Genomic DNA, 15,972 nt, shown 5'->3' with positions numbered 1-15,972 from the left:
TCTGTTCTGAAAAAACGATTAACTGTTCCAACAAGAAACTTATAAAAATGTTATATCAGTTGCTTTTTATACAACTTTCTTAGCTCCAAATATTTCATCAAAAAATAATAAACTATATTGTGATGGAGCAACAATAGAAATTCCTTTAATTCTGTATAGTATTAAAATTTAGAAAAGTTTATTTATTCAAAAAATCCAAATGTTCACATTAAACCTGATCAAATTTTTAAATGGAGGTACTATTGAGAATAACGTTAAGTTGTATATGGATGTAAAAGGAAATAACATTGCAAGTGTGCTAGGCTTTAATAATCATGTTATTGGAGCTAATACAAAACTATCATTATTAACATTTTTAAAATTATTAGATTTTAATTAACAAATACGAATTTTAATCGAACTAATGGAATGTTTGTCAATCATAGTGATCATTTTCATTGAGACACTAAAATTATTGCTTCATTTACACCAAATAATGAATTTGAATACCGAATAATTTATAAACCACATTATCCATTATATATTCCAGTTCATGATAAAATTCAAGACTTAGAAATAACTATAACTGGTGAAAATTACAATTTGGTTGACTTTATAAGTGCTCATGTAACAGTAATTTTACAAACGTCTTAATGAATTTTATCCTTAATAAATAATAACAAAACCCTAGAGTTTTCAGTTCTATTCATTCTCTTTGAATGAGAAAATTAAGAATAATTTCAATGCACTCAATAAAAATACAGATATTGAAGTAAAAATTGATGATGGATGGCTTCATTCAAATCATGCAACAGAATAGTTACAGTTAATCTTGATGGATCAGATTAAGATTAACCAACATGTGATGCAAAGTAAAATAAAATATTTATTGGTAATTATGTGGCAAAACTTTGGTTTTGTGATCATAAAGAAAGGAAATAATATTTTGTCTAGAATCAACATCCTTTTATTTTATCAACACTTATTGTATATTTAACTATATCTGTTACTGATAAAATAAGTATGGAAGGTCATACACTTTATAGTGGAAAAATAAAGAGCAGGAAAAATGAAGTGCTTTATCTATTAGCAATACTTAGTAGCTTTTTAAAGATTATAAAGAAATTGCGTGGGGAGGCCATTTAACTGTAATTTTTACAAAGTCTTCTAGTACTCTAGTTGCAATTGTTAAATGGCCTGATTATAATGAAGCTGGGTCTAAGATTAGAAATACATTTCCTTAGGAAGGAAAAATTGTAGTAGAATTGGTGGAAATTCGTGTATCAATTGCTAAATATGTACCAAATTACGAAAATAATTTGAAAAATCAAAAAATTCCAATATCTTTTTGTGAACTACAAACTGTAGAAGTTGCAGGATTGTGTGGTAAGAAAACTTTTGAACTTGATATTATAAATTACTATAACTCTGCAGAATATGATATACCATATTTTGCATTTGTTACTTACATTTCAGACAAATCATCAAAAAATCAGTTACTTCACTCTTTATTATTCAATCACATTGATCTATGGAACACATACTTTTACCAGTGGAAATGTAGAATATTAATCCTCCAAATAATTTTCTCAAAGCATGTAATGCATTTCTCGATTTTAAATGAATTACACTAACAAAAGGATTTGCAGATATTAGTCCATATAATTTCATTTCAAATTATCTGATCAATCTCATTAATATGATTTGTAGAAAGAGTATTGTAACTTCACAGAAAACTTCTATGAAACTTTGTGGAACTTTAAATGAAAAAATTCCTTCAGGTGCCATAGCATATGTAACAATTTATGATAAGAAAAATTTAACTTAAAATACATAACAGAATACTTACTGAAAATTTTTAAGAATAGAAATGAATAATAAATTAGAAAAGGGTACAAAATGCTAACTTCATGATTATACACCTTTTGGAAATATTTTAAAAAGATAGGATGAATAACAAACTAAAAATTTTACTATATAGAGTAGAAAAGATATCTAATTTTTTCTTTGTATTTTTTCCAAATAGCTCTTGTTATGTAGATTATTTTAGCACTTTGAATTTTCGAAATCAGTTAATATTTGGGTGAGAAACTACCAAAAATATTTCCCTCTCAGCTATGTCATCCAACTTACTTCCAAGAATTGTGTGTAGTCGTTTTTCAGAAGCAATTATCCTATCCAAAAATGCAATCATAATTCAATTATGTCTAAAAAGAAACAAGTTTTAACAAAACCTAGCGCAGTAGATGCGTTTAATATGTGTTAACCGTACAACTATTGTATACTATATGTTTCAAAAATATATTAGTTAGAAAATCTGTTAACAGATGGTATTGAATAAATTTTACTTCTAATATAAATTTTAATATTGTAATTACTATTACGTGTTATTTACATTTCATCCCATGAAATAAAATACAAAAATATGAAGAAAATAATGTATTTACATCCAAAATAACAAGATGACAATGACAAAATATGAATGAATTTTGTTTCTCGAATCCCAATGACATATACGATTTTCAAAAGCTCCTACATCAGCCAAACTTCACACAAGCATTGACAACAGGGAGTGCACATTACTGGAAGTCTGGCTAAAACAGTCAACACCCTCACCTACGTACTTAATAACAGCCCAAATAAATCAAAAGGGTATGTTAATTCACAATTTAGTCTTCGTGTGGTGCTGTGCACAAAGGGTCACAGGAGTCTGAAAAAACGCAAGTTTCGTTAAGGACAATGTAGGGGATGTGTTGCAGTTTTTGATAGCTAATTAATTTTTCTTACATTCACTCTTTACAATAAAATACATTGAACTACTGAGCCAGCAAAAATCCAATAAGAATTATTCTTTGTGATAATGAATTAAATTTCATTCTTATGTGCACCTCTTATAATAAAATATTACATTTATTTTCTTATTCACCTTTTGTGAGAAAAAGATTATTTTTATAATAAATGAATGTGATAAGAAAAATGTTATTTTTTCTCAGTTTTCTAAGTAATTTATTATAAAATATATGGTTTTAATGAAAATAAATGAGTTAGACCTAAAAAATTGGACCATAGTAGATGCATTCAGTGGGTTCTAGTAAAGTTTTCGTGCATTAGTAAACGAGCGAGAGAGTTAACGTACGAAAACTGAGCTAGATCTACTTAATACTTGTACTAATAGTGTTACAGAATCATGATGTTACCCACAGGCAGTTTTCGAGGTCTGGTCCCAATAAGAGTGTGCATTCCAAACAGTTTTGGAGTGATATTGATAATGTGTTGACTAGATCATGGAATGACAGACAGAAAACAGGCTTTGTGGTATCTAGTCTTATGGGGGAAGCTAATACTTGGGGAAATTTAGCTGTAGACAAGTATGACACCATGGTAAGTTTTAAACAGGCTTTCCTTTAGGAATACTGAGGGAAAAGAAAACAGATGCAATACTTAAATAGCTTTCGATCAGGTGAAAAGTTTAACCCAAAGAAAAACACTGTTAAGAGGTTTTTCCAAAAGTGGGTAAGTACTTTGTCTTACATGACTACCAAATTACAAACAGAACCAATTATAATGGGGTTAGAAGACAAGCTGCCTTTTTATTGGCGAAGTAAAATAATTTCTGCACCCAGAGAGGATATTAACAAGATCATTGGTTACTTGGAAAGTTTCCAGAATCTTTTGAAAGAAGATGAAGATAATAATAGAGATTATAGGGCTATTACTAGACAAGATGAAGTGCAAGTAAACAGAATAGGTGTGTAGAGAGTTAACTGTGAGAGAGGAAGGTCAAGAGGACAAGTGGGTTTTATTGGATATAAATTACGACAGAGACAGGGGCGAGAGTTATCAAAATCAGTAATCAGCAGAGAGAGCAGAACAACATTCCAGACTACTAAATGAACGGAACACTATGGGTAATGACAGAGTAGGCGATGAGGAAAACTAACAGCAGTCTGTAAGAGTGCTAGCGTTTGCAGGACTTCCGTAACGAAGGTTCAATCCTCCAGCAAAGCCCTTTGTAAGCCAGCAGCCAACACAACAACATGGTAGTGGTATGGGTACTATAAACCTACTGAAGGAAATAGAGGATCTGAGAATATTTACTTTTCAGGGAAACGTGGCAGAATTTTGTGAAAGATTAGATGAAAATTGCGAATCTACAAACGAGGTTCTCAACAAACAGGAGTTATCTCATGAGATTATGGAATATTATCTTAGTCTAACTGAGCACTGCAATACTAAAGAGATTTCTATATGGAATGAAGAAGAACACACTGTATATGGGGAAAGTGTAGCAGGGGAGGAGATTTACTGGCATATGACGTTTTTGGTAGAGTAAAGAAGATTCTGTCTAGTAATAATGGAACAGTTTTAGATGTTGAAGAATGTATAGGCAGCATGGAAGAAAACTCAAAAATACAGGCTGCATTTTTGGTGAATAAGTTGCTTGCTTACTTGATAGTGGTTCAGATGTATGTGCGGCGTTAAAAATTTTATAGATGCTATTCCCAGTCGAAAAGAAATAGTTATTATGCCCATCTCCAGAATAAACATTCTAGTAGCCACAGGTAAAAGTAAGACAGCAGTAACTCATGAGGGCATGTCACCTGTAAAGATTCAGGGTGAGGAACTGTACCAGAATTTCCTGATAATTTTCGGGTTTACTGTGGGGCTGTTGGTTGGGGAAGGTCGATTTTGGGTATAACAAGGCTGTCAGTATCGAAAATGGGAAGTGCTTCACAGTACAGGAAAAAAGAGAATATCGTGGGGTACAGTGAACATGGAGAAAGGGAAGGAAGAGTATGTACAGAAATATAATGGGAACAGTAGTAACTAACTGGCCTCAGGGGATGTGCATTCTTTGCGACTTGAGGTGTTTTACGAACACATGGCATCCGTGTTGTTCCTTTTCGTTTTCCTATTGTCAACCTACCTCTTCTTCACTCAGAACTTTTGCTATTTTCTGTTTCTTCTTCACTGTCTTGGTTATATAGTGTAATTAGTGTTTTGTAGTGAGTTATATACAAGCCATATTTGAACAAATTCAGTACAGAAAGTGTACTAACATACTAACTAGTGGATGAGGAATGAGTGATGAGAGTGTGTGAAAGTTTTGTTGAATAGGGCAATATAAAATGTAAGTGGGGTAAAATGTTCTTATACCTCTTTATGTAGAAGTTTCACAACAGACGGAGTACTGTTAAGATTGTCATTGTACAAATCCAAGAGATTTTGTATAGAAATCGAGGTGAACGGGTTTTGTATTTTATTAAAAATGCGAACTGCAGTAGTTATTGTAAATGTTTTCAGTAATTTTACATCCATTGCGTATTTGTACAAGTATATATTACATAAAGCTTATAAGACAGTCGGTGTTAGCCTTAGTATGTAAAGGTTTTCTGAAATTGAGAAATGTATTTACTAGTATGCGAAAAAAAAGTTGGAAAGAGTTATGACCAGAACCAAGGAATTTGCATGGTAAAGAGATATGTGTTTCAGCTGTAACTTGCTTCAGTGAATTTGTGTCAGAAGTGCCTTTTAATGATTGCCGATTAGGAATTTGAGTTGGGTAAAGAGAAGGATAGTTAGTGTACCATCTACTTTCGATTCGTAAAGTTTAGTCCACTTTTTACTGAAAATATGTTTTTTCAGAAGAAGAATATATACTGAATAATACGTTACTGGAGTTATGTGACCTACATGTGGTAAGTATTTAGTCGAATTTTTTGTCAGCGCTGCTTTTGTGGGCTACGCCAGCATGTACCACCTCAGAGTGAAGGGGCACACAACCTGAAGCCTGTCCAGGTACGTGGACAAATTGTGTAAGTATAATGAGAGAGCAACCCGCCCCGCCGCACACTCTTCAGTCATGTTAAAGTGACCACCTGTTAAAACCCTGCAGTTTGCAGTGCGGACCGCTGCGACACATGCAGTAAGAGTGTTAGTAAGGTGCTGGAAGGTACCGACAGGGATGTGGAGATAGGCAGATTCCAGCAACATGACCAGATACACTAGGTTTCTCTAGTGAGGACCCATTGCTCAAACAGCCCGACCGAGGTTGTCCCACAGATCCTCGATTGGGTCTAAGCCCAGGGAATTTGATGGCCATGGGCGTACGCTAACTTATCCTGGTGCTCTCTGAACCACGCATGTACACTGCGAACCATGTGACGCGTTGCATTGTCCTGCTGACAAATGTCATCCTGCCGAGGAAAAACAAACTGCACGTGGAGGTGGACATGGTCCCAGAGGAACGATGCATGCTTACGCTGATCCACTGTGCCTTCCAGAATGACTAGATCATGCGGTTAATGCTAAGGAAACGTTCCACAGAGCATGGAGAATGCTTGCTTTCGGACGTTTCACGCCAGATGCGCCAATAGCTATCTGTCCGATGATAACTAAAACGTGATTCACCTGAAAAGGCCACTTGTCGCCACTCAGTGAACGTCCAGTTGAGATACTGGCGTGCAAATTCCAGCCTTCGTCACCGATGAACAGCAGTCAGCATGGGCGGATGAACAAGGTGCCTGCTGCGAAGGCCCATACGAAGCAACGTTCCCTGAACGGTCATTGGGGAAGCTCTGGTGGCAGCCCCTTGGTTCATCCGGGTGGTCAGTTGAGTAATAGTTGGAAGTCTATTCTAAAGTACACACATCCGCAGTCGTCGTTCAACTATGTGACCTATGGTCCATGGTGCACCTCAGTTGTCTCAGCCTCGGTTTTGGATATCGCCAATTTGCTACGTATTGTGTGCTTTAGCACGCCGGCACATGGTTCACAGACTTACAGTTTCGGAAATGCTTCACCCTTGGCCCGACCATGCCCTTTCGGGCGTCAGATAAAGCACTACGTTTCCCTCGTCCCCGCGACGACGTGACTTAAACACCCTCCACTGCTGGTGCCGTCACCTGCAGTATTTGAGTGGTTATAGAATATTTACGCCGAACATACGGGGTGCTCATATTCATATGAGTGGGTGGTTTATATGTCCGTCAAAAAGCCCTGATAATCGTCTTATCACATTTCACAACTAGTACACTGATCGTGTAGTTCGGATAAGTATGTCTTACACTTACAAATGTCCTCCATTTTATTAGTACCAGCTTATTTTTCAGATTTTTTCCATCATATTATCTCAAATGCTTATGTAGCTAATTTATTAAAGTATTTACAGTGCAAAATTCGCAGACCAACATTACAAAAGGATCTTGCGGTACTCACGTCCACTCCTGAATAAATAATCCTTAATTTTATTTACATCTAATAGTAAAATTCAGTTTCAGATGAAATTCAATTTACACAACCCTAATACTAAACGCACAACCATTAGTAGAGGGAGCTAGTGATTAACATGGAAACCGAGCAATAGTACAAAAATCCTGACAGAGATAAGGTGCGTTTAAGTGGCACGAATGTATCCTATGGTCAGCGGGAAAAAGCAAATACGAAAAGTTTTTTTGTAGTCTGATCCTCAGCCGTTAAGGAGCTAACGAACTAAGTGTAAGATGCGTTCAGATTAAGCAGATTACTGCTGTTCATTACGGAAATGAACCTCAAAAGCGATCAATCTTCATCACAAAAGATAAATTACTCCACTTAAAGCATTACTGTCTAAAAAAGGCGTGTCCCTGTTGTTTGCAGTATCCTCTTAATTACTTCGATCCAATAATAAAAAATGTTTTATTCCAGGTAATGAAGTCCGTTACTCTAAACCAAACCAAGACATCTTTGAAGCTAAATTCTACTAAATTATAGTTATTTCTTTTATCCCTTCTGTAAAGTTAGTTGTTATAACGCTGTAAAGTTCGGAGATCGAGGATTCAGTGCTACATATGTCGAGCAGCAACAAATTTTTTTTCACGTAATATGTTCTCTTCCCTGCATGGTACTGTGATGCTTGAAACACACCTTTCGCAGATCCAAAAAACTTTACGTGCACAAGTCAACTGGAGCTGCAAATATGCCAGCTATGCTTTCTAGAGGTGCACTGGAATTGTTTTTTGCACGAGTGACAGAGGAATAATAGAAAATAATTCTGTATACCCCAGACGCAGTGCAGCCTGGCGCATCTTTAAGAAACGTGTAGGAACGTTTCGGTTCCGAAGTAGAATGATTGTTCAGTTGTTGCTGTTATCCATTTGTTTCACATTTTTGCGTGGGCAGCATAAATATATCATCAGGCCGGAAGCTTAATCAAATTATTAAGTAATTTATAGGAATAGATACATTGAAGAGTACCGCTAGATAAGAGACGTTTCAAACGCAGAGTTAGCTCAGAAACGATGGGGTGGAGCCTGATGCTGTTAAAAGATTGGCGAGAAAAGAGAGAAGGAGTAGCAGTAATGGTACCAGTAGTAGCAGTAGTAGCTTTATGTATCCGTAGATCACTTTTGCAAGATTATTGGACATGTCTTGGTATTACAATATAGAAACAGCAAAAATAACATAAACCATTTATCAGTGTCTCCCAAGAGGAATGTTTAATAATCAGGGATATGAAAGGAACGATCATTCGAACCAAAAGTGTTTAGTAAACGTGGGCTCTAAAATGCATACCCAAAGTGCCATGAGCACTTCTTCATTTCGTTACTGTGAAACAAATCTCTTATACTGCAAGTTTTTGGCTTTCTGTGTATTGAGAAGTGGTAATATGTAACAAAACAAGAACAAAATGTCCAGTAATCATGGGATCTGAATTTCACATCTTGAGACCTATGAGCACTTGTTCGTCCTCGCTACTGTCAAAGACATTTATTCTACTGAGCAAGTGCTCACAGCTCTCTTAGACCCTATATTTACAACACCGTTTTGCTTCGAATGATCGTTCCTGTCATACCCCTGAAATCTTATTCCTCCTGGAACACCCTGCACACAGGTATTTGCTTAATTACAGATCTTTGACAAGAATGGAACAGTTAGTAGTCAGAGGTCTTGTAGTAGAAATCAGCCTGGTATTTGTATGAAGGAATTTAGAGAAACCACGGAAATTCTAAACTCGGATAGCCATATGAAGGTTGGAGGCTCCACCCCCCCTCCCCTTCGGAAGACAAAATATCAGTCTGTTTAAAACAATGCTGTTTCATCTGGTTTATCAATATAGTATCATACTGTTTTACAAAGAAGTTATTTAATATTATAAAAGACTAATGCTACGCTGTTCATTCATTTCTCACTCCCAAGCACTGAACACACTACACTATCCACACACAACGTTTCATAACATAATACTACACATCAGTATACACAATCAGTTGATGTCAGGGTCATAGCGACGATGTCTGTTTCTATTTTATGTACTGCAGCTTCCCATTTGATAGCCTGAAAAAACTGAGTCAGCATCCCACTATAACGAATGAGATGTTGATTTCAGAAAGAGGATAAGGTATTAGCTTTATACACTGCATAGCTTTGGAAGTATGTTTTTTCCATAAAATAAAGAAAGAAGGAAGTAATGGTGTAGACGTGGTATGTGAAATGATGCATGTTTTATCATTGCTATTTTTATTTATATGAGTTACAGTTTTACCAAACCTCTATTCTGAGTTATCTAAGGAACCCAATCTATAGAATGTGTTGCTTCACAGCTTCTTCCTCACTGCATTTTTAAGCACTTTAAGTTTGTTTTGGTAACCTTTTTAATCTGTTTGTCCTTTATTGTAAAGTTTTATTCTTTGACGGAAAATGCTATTATTTGTTTCTTTTTTGTTTTGGTAAGTGCAGTTTTAGTCTGTTTCTTGTTCCATTGATATGGACAAAGCTGTTTGTACATTACCTATCCATGTTGTTTTTGATGTGAGCAGCTGACTGATAGATGTACTCATGTAGTTTAATAAAATCTACGTATTATGTTTTGCGCAGTTATTTACCAGGTGTTTGACTACTATTTTTCATTACTACTATTATGGCTCTCTTCTATAGTTTGAAAACTGTGTTCATATTTTGTGCATTTGTCCTCGGAAAAAGAGTTCCATAGCTATGAATTGAGTGTACCTACACATGAATAGTATGTAACTAAAGGACACTGGCTGTTACCTCTGATGAAAGGAATCTAAGGGCATAACATGCTGATTACATTCTTTTTGCAAGTATATTTGTGTGTTCACACTACTTAAACTGAGACTTTGATAATCATTTCTAGGTGTTCGTTATGCATTCTGTGTATGTGCTAATCTGAAAAGCAGTATTCAGAAAATGAGATGAAAATATGAAGTGTTGGTGGACTCTGGAAAATGAACATACAATGAGGAAAAGGCACTACTTTTTTTTATTTTATTTAGGAACATTCGCAACATTCCAAGAAGACTAAAAGGAACAATGATGATGATGATGAAGAAAGGAAATGTGATGAGGCACGTTGTAAGCTTTCGATAAAATATTTATTGTCTGTATATGAGGAAACTTAATACATTAATTTCAAACATAGTAACGTATTCAATTGTTGAGCAAGGCTGACTGCTGGTTGGCCCAATGTTGTGCATGTGAACAGTGTCGTGAAGTAAAACTTTAAATTTCGGAAATGCAAAATTTGAATGAAAGAAAATGAATCTAATTGAATGCCAAAGGGAACGAATTGCTTGATCAACGAAAACCGATAGTTTGGAAAAGCAGACACCAGACTCAGATTCATCGGAAGAATCTTCAGGAAATGTAACTCATCCACGTAAGAAGTGGCTTAAAAGCGCTTGTTCGCCCGACTCTTGAGTATTGTTCATATATCTGGGATCCCTATCGAGTAGGACTGGTTGAGGAGATAGAGAAGATCCAACGAAGAGCGGCGTTTCGTCTTGAGCTCCTTTAGCTGACGAGAGAGCGTTACGGAGATGCTAAACAAACTCCTCTGGCAGACGTTACAAGAAAGGCATTGTGCATCAAGGAGAGATTTACTATTGAAATTTCGGGACAGTACTTTGCACATATTACTTCCTCCCCCCTTCCCCCCACATACATCTTGCGTATTGACCTCGAGGAAAAAATTCGAGAAGTTGGAGCTAATGCAGAGGCTTACCGACGATCATTCTTTCCATGCACTATTCGCGAGTGGAACAGGGATGGTGGGATAAGATAGTGGTGACGAAAGTACCTTCAGCCACACAGCACAAGGTGGCTTGCGGAGTATGATCTACACGTAGATATAGATATAACTACACTCAGCACCGAAGCTCATTATGAACGTTGTGTAATATGAGGTGCAATATTAGCTCAGAAAATTCATAAAAATAAATTACTGCTCTTCTCAAAACAAAATAACTGTTTGAAATTACCAACACTGACTATACTACACTAACAATCCTGACTACACTGTGTTTGCACGAGGATACAAGGTGAGTCCTGCCGCATTTTCTTTTCTGTCTCATGAGTACTGACGACATCAGAAGCAAATACAAATCAGTAGATGCATAGGTTAAGATAAAAGAATCTGATCTAATTTTTTTTGTAATAAATACTCTGTTGCTGCATGTGGGGCAAGGTGCAATGCACATATGATACACGTTACTTTGACTCATGGGGGTAGGTTTTACTTTTAAAAAATCGTTTTTGAGAAACCGAACTCTGATTATTGACAAAAAACTGCACAAAATGAGGAGACTAACAATTACAAAATTCTCTCTTTATGAAGACACTATAGACATACCCTTCAAATTCCTGCAAAACCTTCGTTATTAATATAAATAACGAGAAAGTATTAAATGAATTTTTATCTCAAAAATTAAGTATTCCAAATAGCTTCTCCCAGAGTCACAATAACAGAGCCCATTCTTTGAAGAACTCAACTGGACACTAGTATAACTCAAATAAGAATGTCTCAGCACTGCACAACTGACTGATTAACAAGTCAACCAAAGATAAAATTAAATATGGTGTCAAGAATCCAATTCACTACTCCTACAGTGCCTTGATTCATCCTTGTCCGAGTATAGTAAATCATTTGCAATAACAGAGAACATATGAGGGCCTTACATTACCCCTGCCCCCAGAAAAATTTGTAAATAGATTGTCTTACCTGTAGTAATACAAGGAGAACGAAACATCTTTTGTAAAAAAAATTACAAAGAATGAGTGGCATTAGTTACACTTACAAATAATATTACATTTTTTAGAAGTCATGTTACAAAATTTGCTACAGAATGTTCTCATTTGAGTTTAACGCAAGAAGGTTGTCTTTGCACAGGGAAGAAGCACACACAATATTTGTTGAGTTCTGTAGATTGTAGGTAAACGTCGTATCATATAGAACCATCGATGATTTGCTTTAATGTCTCACATAATTAATCTTGAGGCCAGTTTGTGAATACAATTGAAGGTAAAATGGTTCATCACTTAGGGCTAACGAAGGTACTGTTCATGTCTCTTGTCATTAATCTTATGGCTAAGAAAATGACTGGAACTAGCACAATATTGACGCAGTTCTTCAAGTATGGTCGCTGATGAGGTCGCTGACACTATAGTACTGAAACCACAGGTGAGAAATGCCGGCACATATGAAGAATGTTTCAGTCTTAGGGGCAGCCAGTAAGGCAACTGAACGTCCATCATTGACCACGCTCTGAAAATTGGCGGTAAATGTATCAAATATAAATAGACTCAGGGAAGTAGTTTTCCACTGTCAACTCATTTGTCCAGTTGAAGTCTCGTAAATATGAGCAGATTCAGGGCAGCAGTTTTGCACTGACGACTCATACGTCCATTTGAAGTCTCGTAGATATCTTTGCTCTCAGAACCAGTATTTCCTTGAAGTGTGTGCAAAATTTAATTAAATCACTGACAATTTCATTGAATTTGTGATTATACAATACAATAAAAATGTAATTACACATGCAGTGTTCTCTCTCTAATAAATGACTTATTTCTAGCAAATGTCTGAAATAGTGCAAGACTATTTCATAAAAATATAAGATGAATCTTACATACAAAATGTGAATACTTACTGATTACAGTATTCAGTGTGGTCAAAAAACATCTATGTATAGACAGAAATATGCAACGTTCAGTGCCAGATACAAAGAAAAGCTAACAAGAAAAGTAACTGACAAAACACCATTATCTTCTAAGGATTACAAATTGCGATAAAAATGTACAAGAAAATCTAGTGTGCATACAATAATAGGTCTTATGTTACAGAAAATGTTTAGTTACTCACAACTAACAACTAACATGTTAAACAAAGGACCAGTGGTAATAAAAAAAGCTATACATGAAAACCATGCGCACACTTTAAGATGAAAAAGGCTTATAGACCAGAAATGAAGGTCAAACAAAGGTATCATGGTTCATGTAAAGAGAAAGGAAGGGGAATTCAGTGCATTTCATAGTCAAAGTCTCAGTCAGTCCATCTATTAATTTATCCTTGTGTCATGTATTATTCTAGTGTACTGATCAGTTTTCTAACTTCTGCACTGTATGCATAATGTGTATTCACTGAAACCTCAGACTTTTTTCATGATATCGTTGATCCTAGTGTACCTATCAAGAACATCATATTTATAGAATTATACAGTTTATGACAATTAAACTGTCAAAAATATCATATCACTTTGCCTGCATTTCATTATCACATCACCATACCCACATAATATAATCATTACTAAGTCTGCCTACACTCATATTTCCATATTACAGTCACATTTCCTTTTCATTTTTACATGCATCTGTTACATTTTTGATTTACCCTCTTCCTATACCTATTTTTCATAGTTCTGTTATATCATTATGTTTACCTCATTTACAGCCTCTAATAGTAAATGCTTACCCTAACTGAGCTTTCATAAAAATATAAGCACCATGATGTACATATATTCACAAAAATAATTCATCAGAAAAGTAATGCAACCAAATTCATTATCATACATGTATAAACATCAAATATTTCATCACAAAGACAGTGCAGTAAAAAAATTATAATGGTAAATCAGTAAACCAAATGAAGAACAAAGTCATAAACTAACAAGCAGAGGTCCCCAGAGGTAGGATCAACTTCTTAAACCATCTATATGATGATACAGGGTGAGGTCCCAGGTATCACATCATGCAGCCATTCACACTGGTGGACCATTGTTTGAGAGTAATTGTTAAAAAAAATTTCGAAATTGTATATGATTCTGAGTGGTATTAAAAATGTATTATGGTGTAGATTGTTCATGTGGTGAAATGGACAGGTGCTTAAGGTAATGGGTTTGAATCATACTTTAATATTCTTATCTTTAAAATTTTCAATGAAATTAGTGTTCTTGAATTAATTGGTTTAAATGTAGTTTCTTATTTCTTTTCCTGTACCACATAATTTTAAACAATATATGAATTTTTCCATTTGTTCCCATTTCTACTTTGTATCATTCGTTTCCTACTCAGAATTTTTGTGAATGTCAATTCTATTATATTTAACTGTTAAAATATTTTGATATTTTAAAATGCCAATGTATCTGGTAAAAAACATAAGACGAGATGATCTGTATTGACTGTGAAACAGTGCCAAAAATTTATTTTTTGTTAAAATATGTGAAATTTTTTGGATGGTAATCGTCATACAAAAACCAAAAACATAGCCTAAATTCCTATTGCACTATGGACAAAATAGAGAAGATAAAGATTTAAATGAAAGAAGGGATTGTAAGTAAAATGAAATTCAAGCAAAATAAGGAATAGAAATAATGAATGCAATGAGATGGACGAAAGAATGGGATGATGAAACGAAATAGATTAAATCGAAATTAATAAATAAAATTAATTTAAATCACATAAATGGAGATTCCAAGCAGAAAACGAGTGACAGGAAGAAAGCTGAGAAAAAGTGAAGATGCTGACATTATGATTAAATGATGTGCTAAAGAAACAAAAATAAAAAATATCTATGAACCAAGCAATTGACGAAAAATAATGATCAAAGACATTTCGATAAAAATTTTGAAAATGGTAAAGTGCCTGACTAGCTTCAAACCTACAACTTTCTGCATGTGAAGTAACACCATGCAATTAGTCTGCATGATACTACTTTTTAATGCCATTGCACTTCACGCAAAATTCTGAATTCTTTTTCATCAGGTACTTGCAAACGAGAGCCCACTAGAGCGAATGGTCACACAGTGTGATACCTCGTATCTTAAACTACAACTCTGTATAGATGATTTCAAAAAGTTGATCTCACTTCTGGGATCGTCTCCTTGTAAGACAAATCACACACAAAATTTCATGATAAGACTGATGCAGCTACTAAAGCCAAGCATGTCATCACAAAAATTCAGGATACCAATGTCATCACAAAATGCCAATGAGATAGCAGTGTCAAAAGTTTATTGGTGCACCAGTGATCGTATTATGGATTAGCTCACAAGAGGCAAAATCTATGCTGGGCAGTAGTTACATTACGAAACAAAATTACATACATTTCACAACCCTAACCTAATCAATGGCAAGTAAATTAATTAATAAGTACTAAAATTGAAAAAGGAAGACAAGTCATTGTGGATTATTATCATACTGTTCACATAAGTACACAGTTTACCACAAAATACAACTTATGTTTTCTATCACTGCCAAGTGTCATAATAAAAACTGGTTATCCAGCGTTGCATCCTATGTGTAGTTGAATCTCATAAATCTTGAATATGTGCAAATTAGCCAAATTAGTTTTAATATATGTGTGTATCATCATATCTGTCACAATCTCACCTGAAGAAAAATGTGTGTAGCTAGTTATAAAAGGAAAAGTTATGTACTTCACCATGATAATGCTCTCATATGCCATATGCAGCAAATTAAAAAATGATCACATCTTAAAGAACATAAATACAACAGAAATGTATCCATGCCAATCATATGTGATGACTCAAAAAACTTCACATTAGAAAATAACTGTGTTGCTTTTTACTATATTAGTGTTACTTACTATTTCAGAACTCTGTTGCGCTACTAACCATACAACTGTTGATCACTTTTCTTTTCCTACATGAAAGTTAATGAAAGATATTCATCCACAGAAAAAACAGAGACCCTCACATAAGC

Source organism: Schistocerca gregaria, chromosome 4, assembly GCF_023897955.1.
Source record: "Schistocerca gregaria isolate iqSchGreg1 chromosome 4, iqSchGreg1.2, whole genome shotgun sequence".
In the NCBI taxonomy this organism is placed as follows: Eukaryota; Metazoa; Arthropoda; class Insecta; order Orthoptera; family Acrididae; genus Schistocerca; species Schistocerca gregaria.
The sequence above is the reverse complement of the archived record's forward strand: the minus strand, read 5'-3'. Positions refer to the sequence as shown.